The sequence below is a fragment of the Macaca fascicularis genome, chromosome 11 (genome assembly GCF_037993035.2).
Source record: "Macaca fascicularis isolate 582-1 chromosome 11, T2T-MFA8v1.1".
In the NCBI taxonomy this organism is placed as follows: Eukaryota; Metazoa; Chordata; class Mammalia; order Primates; family Cercopithecidae; genus Macaca; species Macaca fascicularis.
The window spans coordinates 109484-125021 of record NC_088385.1 but is presented as its reverse complement, the minus strand read 5'-3'; the positions used below and the strand labels follow the sequence as shown (position 1 = coordinate 125021).

At 49.3% G+C, this 15538-nt stretch overlaps 1 long non-coding RNA gene across 1 annotated transcript in view; it reads right to left on the bottom strand.

Annotated features, from left to right (window-relative positions):
• Positions 1-739: 739 nt before the first annotated feature.
• LOC135966384 (uncharacterized) overlaps positions 740-15538 on the bottom strand; it is a 50635-nt gene continuing 35836 nt past the window's right edge. Inside the window, exon 4 of the long non-coding RNA XR_010579696.2 lies at positions 740-1140. This is a non-coding gene — a long non-coding RNA (uncharacterized lncRNA). The remainder of the gene's footprint in view (positions 1141-15538) is intronic.

The following is a 15538-nucleotide window of genomic DNA, read 5'->3' as shown; positions in this document are numbered from 1 at the left end:
GAATAATTAATAAGAACCGTTTGATTTCATTCAGACCAGGGATTCTGTGCTAATAGGCTCTTAGCTGTCTTGAAATAATGGTGAAATTTTAAAATTACTTTTGTACTTAAACACGTCCCCGAAGTGAAGCACAGCGGTTAACATCCATCATGGTGCCCAGCAGAGCGACCCGCCCTACTATGGCCGACACCCTGATTCCCGAGGGCTGCATCCCGGGGCTGTACTCGTGCAGAGAACGTTCAGGAAACAGACCAGGTGGCAGGAGGGGGTCTTGTCCTCAAGGAACCTCATGAGTCTTGCTAGGGGGACAAACAGCGAGAGAATGAAACCGGCAGCCACGGAATCTGGACAGCGATGCCCAGGCCCCGCCATGCATAACCCCTGGCTGGCACCTCCCTGAGACCCGTCTGGCACAGGCAGCGGCAGGGTCCGGCCCTTGGAGCGCAGGGATGGCAGAGCAGGGCCATCAAAGCGGGTGGCATGCCGACAGCGGCTTCTCCGCAAGAGCTCCTGGCTCTCAGGGAGCTGAGGGCTCCTCAATGGGAAATTCTGGCTGAGCTCCAGGGGAAAGCGGGTGGGAGGCCTGTCTCCTCTGCCCCCATCTCCTCTGCCCCAACCCTGGAAGAGGGTCAGATATCAATGCTAACTCTTGTGCTGACTCAATTAAATCAAACAATTCAGAAAACAAACTTGCTTTAAGTATTAATTTCCTAAAAAGAACTAACATGAATTCAAATAATTCACATAATTAAAATGATTTTAATTGTTAATTTAATTAAAACATCTCCGTTTTCACAGCATCATGTACCCTGGTACTTTCTCCTTATTGCATTTCCCATCTTCCAGGGCAGGTTTCCTTCCACCCAGGGCAGCAGCGACTCTGGTGTCTCGGGTATTCCCAGGCTTCCGTCAGCCCCTGGGGGGCTTACAGTTCTGCAGCGGTCTCCATCCTCATTAATCTGCATAAGAACATCCGTCCGCAGGGATGTCCTGTGGCCCCGTGGCCACATCTGACGTGCAGCTAAACGCTGGGCGTGTCGCCTGGTGACAGCAGATGACACAACTGTGGGCAAGGTAGCACCTCTGGGCGCCGACACTCTCGATGAGTTTTTTACAAGACCATTCTTTAACGGGTGAACCCTGAAAGGAAACACTAAAGATTGTTTTTAACTATTTTTATATCGAGACAAATCTTTGTCAAACGTTCACTCAATGCTAAATGTCACTTCTCCAGCCAACCCCTTTAAGAATACCTAAAACTTAAGACTGGAATGACGCTTTCAAACACATACTCTACTCATGCATTCCCGGGAGCAGAGAGCAGCTTAATGTTTTCACGCTACACAGGCATGAAGTTTGGCGAAGGCATTTTAATATTTTTACCTGAATATTTTAATAAAATCAAAAGATCATTTTCACTCTAATACTCTACTTAGAATCTAATTTTCCATTAAATAAACAGTCAATGTTCAGTAACCCACATGCTGATAAACTTTTGAAAACTTTAGAAAGTATTAAGTATAATCAAAGATTACTTTTAATTTTCGAGCTGGTAAGAGCCTGTGTCAGGGAACAGAGTTGAGATTGAAGAGATAAAAGCACGATGATTTTCTCAAAGAAAAGCGAAATTCGTAAAAGAGACCAGGTGATTATATAAAGAAACACAGAATCCGTTTTCAGAAATGGCAAACATTGACCACAGAACACCAGTGTTGCCCGTGATGAGAGAAACAGTTAAAAGGAAGAATTCACGGTGGCCCAGCATAGATCAGGTGTGGGAGGACAGAGACGTGATGAAATGATCCTCCTTCTAACTTCCCAGAAAGGCACAAATGGCCAGCACTGTAACTGAAGACCACGCAGGCACCAGTGTGAACTCAGACTCCATGGCCAGCACCGTAACTGGAGACCACATGGGCAATGGTGTGAACTCAGACCCCACGGCCCGCACCATAACTGGAGACCACACGGGCACCAGTGTGAACTTAGACCCGACGGCACGTGCCTGGGCTGCTCCAGCCACCACCAGAACCTGTTCTGCAGCTGAACTGGAAGCTGATTCTGGAAGGAACTGAGGAGCATGAGGACGAGATCCTTCTACCTCAACAGGGATCAATTTTTTAATGATTTCTTTCTTTTAGAAAACTGTTAATAAAATACTTTGTTCTAAAATGACCAGGATTTCAGCAGCCTCTACATTCCTTCATGTCAATCAAAGCTTAGGCACGTGGGTTACTTCACTGTTCGCGACACCCTTTTGAAATAAAACCCGGGGCCGCCTGTGTACCCAAGAGCCTGGGCACTGAACATTCAGACAAAACGTCCAGGGCGAGAATGTTCACGTCCCAGCGGTGCGGTAGAGTGGATGGGGGGAGTTCGAGCCACAGGTGGCCACGCCTCCCCTGCCTCCGGCCAGTGCCCACTACTCACGCACTCCTTCCTCGGCCCATCCTGAGCCACGGGGCCCTCGCGTAACCAAGGCCACTGCGGTACCTCCAGGAACAAACTGGTTACAGGTGGACTGCTCTCTACGCAACGTACAAAGATTGTTTTTAAAACTGCTCGTCTCTGGAACTTATCCCAGTAACAGGCTAGATTAAGAAAACTGACTAAAAACAGTAGGAAGAAAAACTCACTCTACCCGTTGAGGCAAGAGAAATGCACACAGCCTCTGAAATAACTGCAGAGGAGTTTTCCTGGGTTAGGTACGCGGTGGGGTGACCCTACCCCATAGCGGGGCGATGGCACATGTTGGGAACCAAGGAACATCTCCGAGTAAATGTAGGAAAATGCACTCAACTCCCAAACAGAGAGAGAAACTGCCTTTTTCCTTAAAAGCTTCTCTCTTTTATTCTCAGAAAGACTCTCTTTGGTGTCTTGACTGCTGAAGGGACAAGCCTGTCATCCCCAGAAAGCAGCCCTGGACAGTCTCCAGATCCTATGGCCCTCAGGCCCACCTTGCCTACTGATGATCCCACATTACGAAACCTAATAATCAGAAAAAGCCTCCCAGTCCGCAGCTCACAAGTGACATTTTATTCAGGGAAATGCTAATAAAAACCTGGGGCTCTGTGTAAACGCTGTCCCCTAGGTACTGAGGCTCCACACAGATGGCACACAGGGAGACAGGCCTCACCCCTTCCTGGTGTCCCATGTCTCTCCTCACATTTTATTAGCTGAGTTTTGTGACGGTTTGTTACTTTTAACCTGACTGTCCAAGGCAGCTGCACTAAACTAATTGTCCAGGGCAGATCCACTCATAATGACCATCAGCTCAGAGTTGGAAGTAGCACTGGAGAATGAGGTGGTGTCAGGGCACTATGCTTCCCTGCCCTCTTTTCCAGGGATGCCAAGTAAGTTTCTGCCATGGCTGATGATGTCAGCACTACACTAACATTACTTCAACGGCAGGCCACCAATTAATACTTAATGAACAATGCCCTTAAGAGCAAAACCCCATCTCTGCCAAAAATACAAAAAATTAGCTGGACGTGGTGGTGAGCGCCTATAATCTCAGCTACTGGGGGACTGAGGCAGGAGAATTGTTTGAACCCAGGAGGCAGAGTTTGCAGTGAGCCGAGATTGCACCATTGCACTCCAGCCTGGGCAACAAGAGTGAGACTCCATCTCAAAAAAAAAAAAAAAAAAAAAAGAAAAGAAAAGAAAGAAAGAAAGAAAGAAAGAAACGATTCTCATGACCCTGTCAACATCTTCAGTTTTTCCCAAGGATAGTGTAAAATTATCACACAAAACGTAAACCCAATTAGATCAACGTTCTCTCCTCACCAATCCATACCTAAATCCATATTTCAAAATGGTCCTCAATTTTTCACAATTTAAGAAGACTGAGAGGAATAACCATGAACAAGCAAGGTTTACACAGACGTCAGTCTTCCCAACTCTCGCTCAGGAGCTCACCCCAAACTCCTCCTGTGGAATCAGCCCGGATAACAGTTCCTGGTGGCCGCACAAGAACAGAGGGTCCCACGAACCCATGACAGACCCCACCATTCAGCCCCAGGCAGAGGAGGGAGGTGGACGGTCACGAAAGACAGAAAAGCAGGGAACTGTGATTCTTCTGAGTTAATGCAGGTGATTGGGCCAAAAAACAAGGCACATCCACCTGTGAATGGGGTGAGCTCCCAGCTGGCTGTGCAGAGGCTGTAGATATGAAGGAACTCACTTCCCTGCACACTGAAGTGCATGAGCATCTCCACATCGACCGCACCTGGGCTCTGCTCGCCCCTCACAAACTAAGATGACAGTGGCTGCTTCTGGACAGAATGTCAAGGACAGATGGACAGACATCCTGGACAGACACTGTACAGAGACCAGGGGCTGGGAAGGGGGAAGCGGCACAGCCTTGGGGCCAGCAGGGGCGAGGCCAGGAAGCCTCGGTGAAGGCCTGCATCTCCTCATCCAACAGAAGCAGGAGGGGCCACCCAGTGAGGGCTGCAGCTGCGGTGAAGTGGCCAGTGGGACATAGCAGGAGGCCGTGGCCAGCCTTACCCCCAGCCCAGGAGGAGGGGCCCAGCTGCGGGCACTGCCCCGGGAGCCAGAATCCTGAGCCCCCAGGGAAGGTGGGAAATTGCCCCTGGGCACTGGGTGCTCAGGCTGGAGGTGGTGAGACCTCGAGGCCCTGCAGTCGGGGAGGTGAGGGCAGAGATGGCCAAACTGCAGCTCAGTGAAGGGCTTTGTCAGGAAAGGCCCTCAGAGGCTGCCTCACCAGCCAGGGGGAGGTTACTTCCAGCCCAGAGGCTCAACAGGGCCCTCGGTGGTGATGCTTAACCTTGTCCTCTGACAGAGGACCATCGAGACAGAGTCACTCAAACCTCTGCCAAGCTCTGCACCCAAATGAAGCTGTTACCACAGACGCTGAGGCAGGTAGTGCTCATCTCAACTCTGTACAAGTGGTTTATTTAGCCAGTTCTCCAAATTCTTAATGACAAACCACACTAAACGTGTGTTTTCAGTATCACCTATGCTCATAGCTATGTATAAAATAACTACCACAAGGAAAACTAGGTGGTGAACCCAGGAGGAGGAAATCCCCACGACGAGTCGAGAGAACACCAACGGACCGTTGGCTCTTCCCGGCTGAACCCAAGAGCACTTGGCTGGGCTCACTTCCGTTCTAATTTCCAGATTTATTTTTACTTTCCCACATTTTCATTATGAAAATGTTCAAACATATTTAAAAAGTGGAAGAACAGTACAACGAGTGGTCAAGTTTTCTCCACGTGGAGCTCCAACAACTGCTAACATTTCGTTAGATTTGCTTTCTCACTCTCTCTGTAGATCAGACAGAGAGACAGATTTGTTTCTTCTCTGGAGCCACTTGAAGGTGAGAGGCTCCTGCTGCCTCACCGAGTCCTCAGGCACACGTTCCCTAGGAATAAAGGCCCCTCTGCAGCCGCAGTACCATCATCAGCAGACAAGAATGATTTCAGAGCATCGTTGTCCAGGTTATGTTCAGGTAGCACAATCGTTCCGAAAACGTCTTTTCTATCCGGGCCACACACTGTGCTGAGTGACTCTCCTTCCCCGTCTTAGTCAGGGACAGCCTCGCACCCCTTTTATCTGTGATCTTCACTTTTCGAGAAGATCATTGCATTGTCCTGCAGAATATCCCCTACCCCAGAGGCATCTGTTTCTAGGGCCATCATGAAATTCCCTACTATGCACCTCCATTCCCTGTAAACAGGAAGTTTCAGTCTCGAGGCGCGATCACCTTCTGTCAAATGCTTCTCGGCAGCTTCCGGGTGAGGCTGCTGCTTCACGAGGGGCGCGAGCTCCTACTCCTGGTCACTGACGGCACGGCCGCGACCAGCACCACACCCCGAATCAGAAACGTCTGGAGGGGCCGCGGGCAGCCGAGACACCTGGAGGTGCGAACGGCACAGGCGTGGGGCAAGAACAAGGTCAAATCATAACGGAACGTCTGATTCCAGACACTTCCACCTGGGTAAGATGGTGACATCTCCCTAGCAAGTATCTGAAGCCAGAAAGCATGACAGAAAATTCACGACCTGCCTTCGTTCACCCAGGCTGCTCTAACAACACACCACAGGCTGGGCAGGGGCTGGCAAATGACACAAGTTCATTTCTCACAGCTCTCAGTCTCAGTCTCAGGCTGGGAAGTCCATAGTCAAGGCCTGACAGGTTTGCCTGGTGAGGGCTTCCTGGTTCATAGACGGCGCTTCTCACTGGGTCCGCACACCATGGAAGGAGCGAGGGAGCTCTCTGTAGTCCCTTTTCTGAGGGCACAAATCCCATTTATGAGACCCTCACGACCTCCTCACCGCCCAAAGCTCCCCCTCCTAGCACTATCTCCTCGCGGGTGAGGATTCCAACTTGTGAATCTTGGGGAGACACAAACATTACAAAAGCCCATCATTTAATTTTTTTTAAAGGCATTTTTGCTTCTGCAAAGTCTCAAGATAAAATCAAAAGAAAGAGGTCTGAGTCAATCCACACAGTTCTCCCAAAAAGGGAAGTGATCAATTGCCACCACTTTTTATCCGAGACCTGCTGGGTGCCCCGGTCTGCATGACTGATTCTAAAACGCCATCCTCTCCTCTGCCACTCAGAGGTCAGAGTCAGTCCAGAGCTTAACACCAAGGCAGAGCTGACTGAATGACACCAGCTAATCCAGTAAGACAAGCCAAGACTCCTGCCCAAGGCCTAATCCTTCCCCCAGGGAAACATGGAAGGGCCAGACACCTGGCAGCCCTTCCTTCCTGCTCTAAAGCCCCAGAGACACAGCGCCGGCCAGGTGTGTGCCTGGGGCAATGCACAGTAACGTCAGCTGGGCACCGAGTCTGAGAACATGTTATCAAGTAAAAATGAAAACAAGACTGCTGAGAAAAGTTCATGCTTAATCACCTCTGGGCTAAATTCTAAATACAATGTTATTTCAGAGCTAGGTGGAAGTAATTCCTTAAAAATATATATGAACAGTGACTAGCAACCAGGGTGATAAGTACTCAATATGTGTTTGATGAATAGATGAATTTTTAAAATTTATGAAAAGAGCACGCTCTATTTAGGAGAATTCTATTTAATTGGATGTCCTAACTAGACAGTGGTTCCTTCGTGCTGACAGCAGAGTTTGTTTCAGTTAACTCAAAAAATGGTAAGTCACTCTAACAGAAAACCAAAAGGCTTTACAGAGAGTCAAATTATGGTGCCAATTCAACCGTGCATGGCAATTTCACCTTAATATTTAAATTCTCGAAGCACCATACTCAGAAAACAAGACATAACATACATAAATGCATCGACTAAAGCACCATCATCTAGAATTTGACAAAGTTTGACTGTGAGTTTCAAGAAAAGGGCTGATGAGGCCAAGAAGTTCCTTCCCCTCTCCCCTTACCTCCCATTTTGGTGACCAACTTAACGCAGAGAAATTCCTGTTTCAGGTTTGCACACATTGGAACAATCCTGGTATCTATTCCCCCAAGACACCAACAGGCTGAAGTCTGCAGGGTGCACATATTGAAAAATCACAGGAGCACTAGAGTGGCGGAAAGAGGTGCCCGTGAAGACGTCATCCTTTCTAAGACAGGGTCTGATTCCGCCTCCGGGCCCTTTTGCAAAAAGCCATTGGTACAAATTCATAGCCACCAGGAGGAAACACGCAAAAGACCCCACTGCCCTCCTGGCTTCCCAGAAGGCCTCAGAAGGATGAGACATGGAGCCTGCGTGCAATCCTGGACCCTCCTCCCTGCATTCAGTTTGACATGTGTCACTTGTTTGACTGACGGAGGTCCCACAATGGGCACAAGGAGACCCGTCAGGTCAAGAGGGTGCTGCCCGGCTCATGGTCCACACATGCGGACCTGTCAGGTCAGGATGCCCGGCTCATGGCCCACACGTGGGGATGCGTCAGGTCGGGAGGGTGCTGCCCGGCTCACGGTCCACACATGGGCATGCGTCAGGTCAGGAGGGTGCTGCGCAGCTCTCAGTATCAGCCACATATGCACATTCTCCACTGAAGCCACTGCATGAAACCACTGCATGAAGCCACGCTGGAAGCACTTTCTGGCAGGTTTAGGAGGCTCGTGTCCAAGGTCATTAAACACATGGCAAGCTCGCCTTGGAGGCATTTTACTTTGCCTATGACAATGAAGCATTCTCATTGCACTGAATAGAGCACGCTTTCTTGTTCAGTGCCTCGTTGAAATAGGCATTTTGTACCTGTCTTACAGATTACATCAAGGCCCTAATACATTTAGACCCTTGTCTCAGGTACACACAAAGCAGCGGCATCTCTAGAACATGTTTTGGACCACGGGAGGAAACCAAATCGCAGCATTATCCATTGATGTTGCTTAAAGTGTATTTCCAAATGTGTCTCCCGAGCCCGGCCTGTGTTCACGGCTTCCGCTGACCACACGCCATCTGCTGGGCACTCTGTGCACTTTCTCTCACACCCGCCACGTCTGTGGTCCTGTGCCTATCCCGCCACACGTCCCCACGTGGCTAAATCTCCCACACTCACCACGCCTGTGGGCCTGTGCCTATCCCTCCAGGCGTCCGCACCTACCACGTGGCTAACGCACACTTCCTACAGGCGGCAAGTGCCTGAACATCCCCACGGCTGGAGGGGCTTTGGGTAGGTTCTACAGAACCCACAGACAGGCATGGCCACCCCGCCCACGGCCACCAGAGGCTTTGCTTTGTCTCTAGAGGTGCCCTTCGATGAGGCGACATGGCAGATGACCCAGTGTTAGGTAATTAAGACTCAGGAAATCACGGCCGTCTTACCTTTAGAACTCACCTCTCTCCCCAGCACTATATCGCGAAGGGTGGGTCGCCAGAGTTGGGGAAGAGATGCCCAAGGCTCCCTCCTGCCCTGACAAGCTGGGACACTGCTCCCCTCTGTTGGTTTCTCACCGCACCTCAATAAACTGAGCTCACAGCAAGAGGCAGGCATGGGCTGAGTAGAAACACACAGCAGACCCCGGGTGGGCAGGACAGAGGACGAGGGTGCTCGCGGAGACGAGGGTGTGCCCCAGGAAGAACGTGCACGCGGGGTAGAGGGTGCGCGCGGGGAAGAGGGTGCACAGGCCCCGAGAACCTGGTGGCAGCAAGGCCGGTCAAGGCTGAACTCCAACAGAGGCAGCAGCAACGGTGTTGGGCAAGTCACAGAGAAAGCACCACCCAGAGGGGCTGCATGAACCAGCAGCGACCCCAACCCAACGTGCTCATCGGACTGGGCACACGCACACGCTGTGGACACGTGTGAATATGTTCCACTTAACGTGATGTTACATAATAATCAACAATGTTAAACCCACGACTTCATTACATGGCATCTGGCACATTGAGACTTTTTATTCTGTCTCTCTTCCTATACAAAGAAGTGGAAAATAGGTCCAAGATCATTCACAACAAATTATTGCTAATTGAAACAAAAAAAAAAATTCCTACCCTCACCTTGGAGGATCTCAAGGCAACACCTCTTTCTTTGAGGTCATGGTTGGGACCCTCTCCGGACCCCTAGATGGGTCTGAAACTGCAAGGAATCCCCAAATGGGCAGTTTTGGGGCCAGCACAGATGCCAGCCACACATCCAGGCAGGTCTTGGCAGGTTGCTCCGTGACTTCGGCTGGGTCACTAACCTTTTCTTGCACTCAGAACCTGCCAGGAACGAGGGCACTGGCCCGCACGTCTCTGCTCCCAAGGATACATCCCCTATGTTCCGCTGCACTCTGGGTTCCATGCCTTAGATCCCAGGCACCTTAAAGTTGACGTTTCCCCACCAGCCCTCATGAAGTTGATACTCAGATAACGTCCTTCCTCTCCCACCTGGTCAGTACCCGGGGAGAAAGGAACCCGGGTCTCAGATTGATTTTCTGCCAGTCCATCGAAAAAACAACTGGCCAGCAGCACTGGTGCACAGCACTGCCAGGTTACCCGTGACGAAAACAAAGCAAAACGAGATATACTCAAGTCAGCTGCGGCAAGTGCTTCTACATCCCTGCTCCAACAAGGAAAGACAGGAGGCCAGGAGTGTGGCTCACGCCTCTTGTCCTTCCTTGTTGGGTCAGGGGTACAGAAGCATTTTGGGAGACTGAGGCAGGACAAATGCTTGAATTTGAGACCACCCTGGGCAACATAGCAAGACTCGTCTCTACAAAAAAAAAAAAAAAAAAAAAAAATAGCCAGGTATGGTATCGTGCCTGTAGTCCCAGATACTCAGGGGGCTGAGGTGAGACGATCACCTGAGTCCAGGAGGCAGAGGTTGCAGGGAGCCAAGATTGCACCACTGCACTCCAGCCTGGGCATCAGGGTGAGACCCTGTATCAAAATAAAGAAAAAACAAAAAAAAAAGATAAGAAATACAGGAGACCACTAATAATTCCAAATAGTGCCTGCTAATTTGAAATCTTTTCCAGATATGGTGAAGGAAATCATTTTTCTTCCTACGCCCATTCTAAGGAAACGTTTCTATTTTTCTGCTATACAATGTGGTAACCTGCCATTTCAGATCCTGGCCTCTTTAAGCAGGACTTGCTGGAGTGCCAACAAAGCAGCGCTCTGAAACCTCAGCATCCTCAGCATCACCCTGGAGGGCAGGTGAAGGATGCTGGGCCTCCATCTCCAAAAGTCACACTGGGGTGGGGCAGATCTGGGGTGAGGCAGGGTTTGCATTTCTAGTCTAGGGCCACACCACCCTAAACACGCCCATCTCATCTAACACATACCAGAGGGAGAAGCCACGTAGGGCAAGTCACAGAGCAAGCGTCCAGGCACCAGGTCACCAGTTGTCTATTTAAATGCAAACCCGTCAAACAGCTTAAGTCAAACAGGTTCACCCTCCTAACACATTGGCCAACACAGCTAGTGATAAATATCACTGCTGTTAGACCTTCTGCTCACTGATGACCAGAGCAATGGCCTGAAACATCAAAGCTGAAGGGTGTGTGCCACGGTCAGGGCTCTGAACACCCCCATCCCAGGCCATCTCACACGGGTGCCTTCACTGGCACCGGGGTCTCACAGACCAGCTCCACGCTCACACTTACTGGGACGCAACCACCCTTTCAGCCTTTCATGCATCTGTACCCTACAGCAGTGTTCAAGGGAGGCTAATTTAAGTAAGAAATGTAATACGGACATCTGTGAACTCTTCCTCCATATCCACTGAGTGGCCGTCCAGAAACAGAAATATTAAAAAGAAAAAGAAGATTTAAGAGTCAAACACAGGGCCGGGTGCAGTGGCCCATGCCTGTAATCTCAGCACTTTGGGAGGCCAAGGCGGGTGGATCACATGGGGCCAACAGTTTAAGACCAGCCGACCAACATGGCAAAATCCTGTCTCTACTAAAAATACAAAAAACAGCCAGGCATGGTGGCACATGCCTGTAATCCCAGCTACTAGGGGGGCTGAGGCAAGAGAATTGCTCGAACTGAAAGGCAGAGGTTGCAGTGAGTGGAGGTTGCAGTGAGCCTAGATCATGACACTGCACTTCAATCTGGATGACAGAGCAAGACTCCGTCTCAAAAAAACAAAAACAGGCCAGGCACGGTGGCTCACGCCTGCAATCCCAGCACTTCAGGAGGCCAAGGCGGGTGGATCACAATGTCAGGAGATCGAGACCATCCTGGTTAACACTGTGAAACCTCGTCTCTACTAAAAATACAAAAAATTTAGCAGGGCGTGGTGTGGGCACCTGTAGTCCCAGCTACTCGGGAGGCTGAGGCAGGAGAATGGTGTGAACACGGGAGGTGGAGCTTTCAGTGAGCCTGGATCGCGCCACTGCACTCCAGCCTGAGTGACAGAGAGAGACTCCATCTCAAAAAAAATAACAACAACAACAACAACAAAAACAAAAACACAGAAACTCGTGGAACAAGCCCTTGCCCCACTCCATGTCAGCTGTGCTGTGCCACCCAGGAGCATGCCAAGCTCAAAGAGTCATCCACCTGCCTTGCGTAAACGATGTCAAAACTCAAATCACAGAGACTGAGATTCCCTAGCCCTCGCCATGTGCATGTCACTCACAAGCAGGCATGAGGACCCCCGCAATTCACAGGGAATCCCTCTGGCCATCTGATGACCATCCATTCATAAATAAAAAGCATTAATTCCAGCGGGGTTGCAGAGGTGTATACATCAATACTTGTTAGTGTTCACAAATGTTCCACTTGCGGATAGAGTGACGTTACAGAATTGGGAAGAACTTCACAGACATACGAGGGGTGCACTTAAGGAAAAAGTGTAAGGAAAAGGTGAGAAAATGGAATATGCTAACCTCTGTCTTTTCATCACCCTCTAAATCTTATGATTCCAGTTCTGTTCATTCTGCAGTGAAAAATAACAAGTGATTCACACTCAGACACAAGGTGGCTTAGGAAACTATGGCTGTTTTACAAAGATGAAACAATTTCGAAGATCAGGATTCCATGAACGTACTTACTTAAAGAGAGAAGAGACTGGGAGTTACACATCAACTTACCAAGGCTGTCCCGAAGTCCAGGAGCCCCTTAGGAGAACAGAGAATGTGCAGTCTCCACAGACCAATGCAGGTGGCTGGGCCCAAGAGTGGGGACGGGTAGGCTGCAGGAGGCTTGAAGAGGGAGCTGTACCACCAGCCTCTCGCAGAAATTCCTAATTAAACCCTGACAGCAACTCTGTTTAGTGAATTGTCTCCTGGTAACTAAGAAGAGTGAAGCTGTTGAAAGCCTACAGCCAACCCTCTGGATAACAGTTGAGATGTATTTTAGAGAAGGAAATGATCCTGTCACAATCCCAGTCCTGCCCACAGCTGCAAGCACGTCCTGGGAGTGCGGCTTCTTGCTCTGTCAGCACCAGAGCCCACTGTAGTGCCACACGGGTTCTGCCCGACCTTCCCACTTCAGGGAGTCTGGGCAGGTGCAGCTGAAACACCCAGGGGGCAACCCCCACCCTCACTTCTCAAAAGTACATGCAGAGGCAGACAGAATGAAACACGGCCCCCAAACCTCAGACGTACGGTTCAGCGGCACGGCCCACCATAGAGCCACATGGGATTTGCCCGACGCCCCCAATTCACAGAGTCTGGGCAGGTCCAGCTGAAACAGCACCTGGGGGGCAACCTCCAACCCCACTTCTCAAAAGTACATGCAGAGGCAGACAGAATAAAACACGGCCCTCGAGCCCCAGACATAAAGTTTGGCACGGGCATCTGTGAAACAAGAACAAAAGTCGCATGGGAAAGTGAGCACAAAAATGAAAAAAAATAACAGAATTACAGTGAAGATGGATGAGATGGGGAGGATTGCGAGGAAGTTGAGAAAGGGACTGAGGACCTGAAGGGGGACATAAGGGCTGGACATTCCCGACAAGGTAACAAACACACCTCTGGATGAGGTTGGACATCATCTTCATTATGGAAATAAAGGGGAAAAGCCTGAAAACATCAGTTTCCTACCAAGAAGCAAAAATCAAACTGGCTTCAGATTTCTCCTCTACAACACTGGGTTCCAAAAGATGAGGATGTGGCATCCGTGGGGTCTTGAGGGAGAGCTGGCACAAACGTCCCAGACCTGCCGTCTCCAGAAGCAGCTGAAACAGCCTCAGATCCAGCAAACTCTTGTCTTGAAAAATCTATCAGAGTACACCCCCTTATCAAAGGGACGCGTGGCTGCAGGGGTTGTGGTGTAAGGCAATTTAGAAATCTTACTCCGTGCAGACCCTAAACTTGGGAGGCTGCTGGTCACACCCTGGGAGGACCTCAGCCAGCGGGAAGCCCTGTGCCTCCTCTCTGCTCCATCTCTAATGCCAAGAAACATTTTATGCATAATATTACGTTATTTCCAATTTGTTAAATTGTATCTATTAAGTCCATAAAGAGACCAAGAAAATGTATAAAAACATTGATGACTTCACGGTGGTATTATAATTAATTTTTAAACAAAACATGTTGTCTAAATTTTCCAGACTGAAAAAATACTCTTTTTAGCAAGAAAGGTGCTTTTAAAGTCACCATAAACAATTATATATCCATCCTACGAACGTGGTCTTAAAACAAAAAGTGAAGAGCAAAAACAGCAGAAGGAAGTGCATGAATATGTTGATAACGTTTATCTCTGAATGGGGGCGCTGTTTTGCCTTCCATTTCCCTATGCTTGAAGTGTCACCTCTGTAATGTAATAATAGAGCAAACACCATAGTTGAGGAAACACTGCTGCCCACTAGGACATAAACCAAGTCTCCTCCACAATGCTGCGACCCCAACCTCTGATTTTATCTTTTAAATCAGCTAGGTTCTCTCCCCTAAAAAGAAGCATATTGTATCATTACTTTTTAAAGTTAGGTGACTTAACAGGCATACAGACTTAAACACCTTCTGGAAAGGTGATGTGTCAAGTTTAACTAAGATTTCTTTTGTTCTGAAAAGAGCAGGGGCACGTTCCCAGGTGAGGGGACTCCAGGAAACACTGGCTGTGTCCGATGGGCCCTCACCTGGAGAAACAAGCGCTCGACGCCTCCACTCTCCACCCGGACTCAGCAGGAAAGGGATGCAGAGCTGAAGACAGACTCATCTATAAAAACCCCAACGGCTGTTTCCAGGAGCTACTCACTGTCCCGTGCCGCTGCACCCTGCTCCCCTGTGCAGGTACCGGAGCTGCTGTCCAGGCTTCCCCAGACTCTCCACGCCTCCTTCCACCCCACGTCAACCTGCACCACCCAACTACCCACCGTCTCTTACTGACCACCGGCCTCAATTCCCGCATAGCCTGGAAACTGCAAAGCTGCCTGGCAGCAAGAGGGGACGGGCAGCGAACGCACCAGCCAGGTGGCACCTGCTCCCACCAGACTGCAGGGTCACAGCCCCTGCCTCATGGAGCCGTTGTTATGCACAACTACACTGGGAAATCAATGCAGCTTTAGCTTTCCTTTGGTGCTAAATTAACTTTATAACACTTGGTTATAACATACATTAATTTTTACAGCAATTACTAAAATAACAACTCATAATGCATTCATTTACCATATTCAGAAAAGCAACTGAAAAACCAAACACACAGCAGAATTTTATAGGACTGTAGTAGTTTTTGTTAGGTTGTCAAATTATTTTAAGCTCAAAATTAAAGTAATTAAATCTGTGACTCTCAACTGGGGGAGGTGGGCACACACAGAGAGGGGAAGTTAAAATCCTTTTTTTCTTCCAAACCTCACACAGACCCACTCGGCTGGTCATTCCCATTGCTGGAATTATGTCCTGTTCCTTAGGTTAAAAACAACTGCCTTCATGCCTATTAAAAATAATGTTTCTTCCTTTCCTGAGTGATTGTGAAATGAGCCATGGTGGCAAGGTAGGCACGAACCGAGGGAAACTGAGTCCATGCCCACATTTGATGGTGGGCAAGAACAGAAGGAAATTGGGTCCATACCCACATTTGATGGTGGGTGAGAACAGAAGGTAACTAGGTCCACATCTATATTTGATGGTGGGCAAGAACAGAGGGAAACTGAATCCGTGTCCACATTTGATGGTGGGCAAGAACAGAGGGAAAGTGTGTCCAAGTCCACATTTGATGG